The 5,186-nt window shown below is 43.7% G+C and overlaps 1 pseudogene; it reads left to right on the top strand.

Annotated features, from left to right (window-relative positions):
• The window catches only part of LOC107709157 (TRIO and F-actin-binding protein-like), a 22,526-nt pseudogene extending 19,055 nt beyond the window's left edge, over window positions 1–3,471 (top strand).
• The last annotated feature ends 1,715 nt before the right edge of the window (window positions 3,472–5,186 follow it).

Genomic DNA, 5,186 nt, shown 5'->3' with positions numbered 1-5,186 from the left:
TTTTTTCCCTCACTCGTTCCCCCATGTATGTGGACGAGTGTGTCGGTGCTTGAGGTGTTTTATTAAACTCGGGAAAATACGCCATCCTCTCGTCTCCCGTGCATTATTAGCCCCACACAGTTTCCCATCTGGGCTGTTTAACATTTCAACTCGGTGTTACAGTGCGACCAAAAAAGTTTGAGAACCACTGGTTTAAAGTTAACAGACAGTGTTTAAAAAGTGCAGTGCACATGTTTACATATGTTTATTACAGTGACTTTGAATTACCTAAAGTAGTGTGGTAATGCAACAGATTTGTTTTTATATTTCTGCAATCTACTTTAGTTTGTGTGATTTGTTACTGACTTTCATATTAATGTTTACACCAGGCTTATTTAAACATAATTATCATGCTTACAATGTTGGAAGTTCAACAAATCAGTCAATGTACTGTGATTGTAGTTGTTAAATAAAAATGTCATTCATATCAATTCCTGCATCACCTAATTTCATCGTAACATATAGGCCTGGCCTACAGAAAAGAACATTTATGTTTAATCTATCTAATATTGTGTTGGGCATACTATACAATGATTTATAGCTTGTCTTTGTTGAATAATACAGAACATAAAGAGCTTTAAAAAAATTATCGCATATGAAATCGCAATATTGCTAAAAAAAATCGCAATTATTTTCCAAAATCGTTCAGCCCTATGTGTAACACGTGTTTCCTGTGTGTCTGTGTAACACATGTTGTAACATCCTGTGTGTAACGCATGCTTCTTGTGTGTAATGTGTGTCCCATGTGTAACAGTGTTTCCTGTAACGTGTGCATCTGTGTGTAACACATTTCCTGTGTGTGAGTGTGTGTGTAACCCGTGTGTCAGTGTTTTCTTTTGGTGTCTGTGTGCAACGCATGTGTTTCTAGAGTGTGTGTATGTGTATGTAACCTGTGTTTCCTGTGTGTTTCCCATGTGTAACGCATGTGTTTCTTGTGTGTGTGTGTGTGTGACTCGTGTGTTTCCTGTGTGTAATGCATGTTTCTTGCGTGTGTGTGTGTATGTGTCTTTCTGTGTGTAATGCGTGAATGTCTTATGTGTAACACGTTTCCCGAGTGTAATATGTGTTTCCTTTGTGTGTGTGTGTGTGTGTGTGTGTGTGTGTAAAGCATGTGTTTCCCATATGGGTGTCTCTGTGTAATGCGTGTTTCCGGTGTGTGTGGAGCATTTCTTTTGGTGTCCGTGTGTAACGAATGTGTTTCTCTTGTGTGTTTCTCTCGTGTGTTTCTCTCGTGTGTGTGTGTTTCCTGTGTGTGTGTGTGTGTGTGTTTCTCTTGTGTGTAACGTGTGTTTCCTGTGTTTCTCCCATGTGTTTCCCGTGTGTGTTTCTTTCGTGTGTGTGTAATGCGTATTTCTTGTGTGTAAAGCGTGTTTCTCCCATGTGTGTGTGTGTGTGTGTGTAAAACGTGTTTCCCTGTGTAACGTGTGTTTCTCGTGTGTGTGTGACGCATGTTTCCCATGTGTAACGTATTTCTCCCGTGTGTGTGTGTAACGCATGTTTCCCGTGTGTGTGTGTCTGTAATGTGTGTTTTTTTTCTCGTGTGTGTGTGTAACGCATGTTTCCCGTGTGTGTGTGTCTGTAATGTGTGTTTTTTTTCTCGTGTGTGTGTGTAACGCATGTGTTTCCCGTGTGTAACGTGTGTGTGTAACCTGTGTTTCCTGTGTTTCCCATGTGTAACGTGTGTGTTTCTCTCGTGTGTATAACGTGTGTAACGTGTGTTTCTCTCGTGTGTATAACGTGTGTAACGTGTGTTTCTCTCGTGTGTATAACGTGTGTAACGTGTGTTTCTCTCGTGTGTATAACGTGTGTAACGTGTGTTTCTCTCGTGTGTATAACGTGTGTAACGTGTGTTTCTCTCGTGTGTATAACGTGTGTAACGTGTGTTTCTCTCGTGTGTATAACGTGTGTAACGTGTGTTTCTCTCGTGTGTATAACGTGTGTAACGTGTGTTTCTCTCGTGTGTATAACGTGTGTAACGTGTGTTTCTCTCGTGTGTATAACGTGTGTAACGTGTGTTTCTCTCGTGTGTATAACGTGTGTAATGTGTGTTTCTCGTGTGTAACGCATGTGTTTCTCCCGTGTGTAACGTGTGTGTGTGTGTGTGTAACGCATGTGTTTCTCCCGTGTGTAACGTGTGTGTGTAACCTGTGTTTCCTGTGTTTCCCATGTGTAGCTTATGTGTTTCTCTTGTGTGTGTGTGTGTGTGTGTAACGTGTGTTTCTCTCGTGTGTGTTTCTCATGTGTTTCTCTCGTGTGTATAACGTGTGTAATGTGTGTTTCTCGTGTGTAACGCATGTGTTTCTCCCGTGTGTAACGTGTGTGTGTGTGTGTGTAACGCATGTGTTTCCCGTGTGTGTGTGTTTCTTTTGTGTGTGTGTGTGTGTAATGCGTATTTCTCGTGTGTAAAGCGTGTTTCTCCCATGTGTGTGTGTGTGTGTGTGTAAAACGTGTTTCCCTGTGTAACGTGTGTTTCTCGTGTGTGTGTGACGCATGTTTCCCATGTGTAACGTATTTCTCCCGTGTGTGTGTGTAACGCATGTTTCCCGTGTGTGTGTGTCTGTAATGTAACGTGTGTGTTTCTCTCATGTGTGTGTGTGTGTGTGTGTGTAATGCGTGTTTCTCGTGTGTGTTTCTCTCGTGTGTGTGTGTGTAATGCGTGTTTCTCGTGTGTGTTTCTCTCGTGTGTGTGTGTGTAATGCGTGTTTCTCGTGTGTAACGTGTGTTTCTCTCGTGTGTGTGTGTGTAATGCGTGTTTCTCGTGTGTAACGTGTGTTTCTCTCGTGTGTGTGTGTGTAATGCGTGTTTCTCGTGTGTAACGCGTGTGTTTCTCTCGTGTGTGTGTGTGTGTGTCAGGAGAAGAGCAGCGTGTGCGAGCGCTACCGTGAGGTGTGTGAGGAGCTGAGCGTGATGAAGAGCCGCAGCGAGCGCGAGGCCGAGACGCTGAGAGAACACCTGAGACTGGCACTGAGCGCGCTGCACGATGGACCGCAGACCGACAACACACACGCTCACACACACACACACACACACGCCTCCTGAGGGGCGGAGCCTCACACACGTGCCTTCATTTCAGCCCAATCAGCTGCGGGACACTGGAACAAACGCTTCTGCACTTTCTCACGTCTCTGTGTGTGTTCGACTCCTGGGAACAGAACTGGAACGTCTCTCACACACACACACACACACACACGTATGAATAATCAGAGTCTCACTGGGTTCATCTGCCAAACTAATATCTGATTATATGTGCCTCCTGCTCCTGTGTGTGTGTGTGTTCAACTGCCTTTGTGCCACAAAAACAAAGAGCTTAGCTTTAATGAGCCAATGTTTTTTAAAAGATGTTTGCATTTCTTGTCGTCATATTTCATTTTAGAGTTTAACGCTTATGTAAACATATCACACTAGGACTAATAAAACATGGGTTCTTTGGTCTCTGGACTCTTGAGTGACTGTTCTTTAATGTTTTGTCTTCACGAAGCTGAAAAGTGAAATGTTCAGAGTTGTGGTAAATTGAGTGTTTGCCATTGTGTGTGTGTGTGTAATGCGTATTTCTCGTGTGTAAAGCGTGTTTCTCCCATGTGTGTGTAACGTGTTTCCCTGTGTAACGTGTTTCCCTGTGTGTGTGTGTTTCCTGTGTGTGTGTGTGTGTGTGTGTGTAACGTGTGTTGTGTGTGTGTAACGTGTGTTTCTCTTGTGTGTGTGTCAGGAGAAGAGCAGCGTGTGCGAGCGCTACCGTGAGGTGTGTGAGGAGCTGAGCGTGATGAAGAGCCGCAGCGAGCGCGAGGCCGAGACGCTGAGAGAACACCTGAGACTGGCACTGAGCGCGCTGCACGATGGACCGCAGACCGACAACACACACGCTCACACACACACACACACACACGCCTCCTGAGGGGCGGAGCCTCACACACGTGCCTTCATTTCAGCCCAATCAGCTGCGGGACACTGGAACAAACGCTTCTGCACTTTCTCACGTCTCTGTGTGTGTTCGACTCCTGGGAACAGAACTGGAACGTCTCTCTCACACACACACACACACACACACACACGTATGAATAATCAGAGTCTCACTGGGTTCATCCGCCAAACTAATATCTGATTATATGTGCCTCGTGCTCCTGTGTGTGTGTGTGTTCGTTCAACTGCCTTTGTGCCACAAAAACAAAGAGCTTAGCTTTAATGAGCCAATGTTTTTTAAAAGATGTTTGCATTTCTTGTCGTCATATTTCATTTTAGAGTTTAACGCTTATGTAAACATATCACACTAGGACTAATAAAACATGGGTTCTTTGGTCTCTGGACTCTTGAGTGACTGTTCTTTAATGTTTTGGCTTCAGAAAACTGAAAAGTTCAGAGTTGTGGTAAATTGAGTGTTTGCCATTGAAACTAAGCAGAAAGGTGTCAGCTGTGTGTTAATAGCCAGCAGAGGTGAGTTGATGTGGCAGTGATTGACTAACTAGTGTTAAAGACTGTTCATTTACTATCTGTTTAAGATAATCTGAGTGGTTTTATATCGGTAGTAACACTAAACAAAGTCTAAATCAGATGTTTCTGACTCAAGTCCATTCATTATCCAGAACAATATTCAAAGGCATCATAGGATTTCCAATAAATATTTCGTGTGTTTGTGTGTGTGTGTGTGTGTGTAACGTGTGTTTCTCTCGTGTGTAACGTGTGTTTCTCTTGTGTGTGTGTTTCCCATGTGTAATGTGTTTCTCGTGTGTAACGCATGTTTCTCCCGTGTGTGTGTAACGCATGTGTTTCCCGTGTGTGTGTGTGTTTCCCATGTGTAACGTGTGTGTTTCTCTCGTGTGTATAACGTGTGTTTCCCATGTGTAATGTGTGTTTCTCGTGTGTAACGCACGTGTTTCTCCCGTGTTTAACGTGTGTGTGTAACGCATGTGTTTCCCGTGTGTTTCTTTCGTGTGTGTGTGTGTGTAATGCGTGTTTCTCGTGTGTGTTTCTCTCGTGTGTGTGTGTGTAATGCGTGTTTCTCGTGTGTGTTTCTCTCGTGTGTGTGTGTGTTTGTGTAATGCGTGTTTCTCGTGTGTAATGTGTGTTTCTCTCGTGTGTGTGTGTGTGTCTGTAATGTGTTTCTCGTGTGTAACGCGTGTGTTTCTCTCGTGTGTGTGTGTAATGCGTGTTTC

The sequence above is a fragment of the Sinocyclocheilus rhinocerous genome, unplaced genomic scaffold, assembly GCF_001515625.1.
Source record: "Sinocyclocheilus rhinocerous isolate Xijiao unplaced genomic scaffold, SAMN03320098_v1.1 scaffold536, whole genome shotgun sequence".
NCBI classification, from domain to species: domain Eukaryota; kingdom Metazoa; phylum Chordata; class Actinopteri; order Cypriniformes; family Cyprinidae; genus Sinocyclocheilus; species Sinocyclocheilus rhinocerous.
The sequence above is the reverse complement of the archived record's forward strand: the minus strand, read 5'-3'. Positions and strand labels throughout refer to the sequence as shown.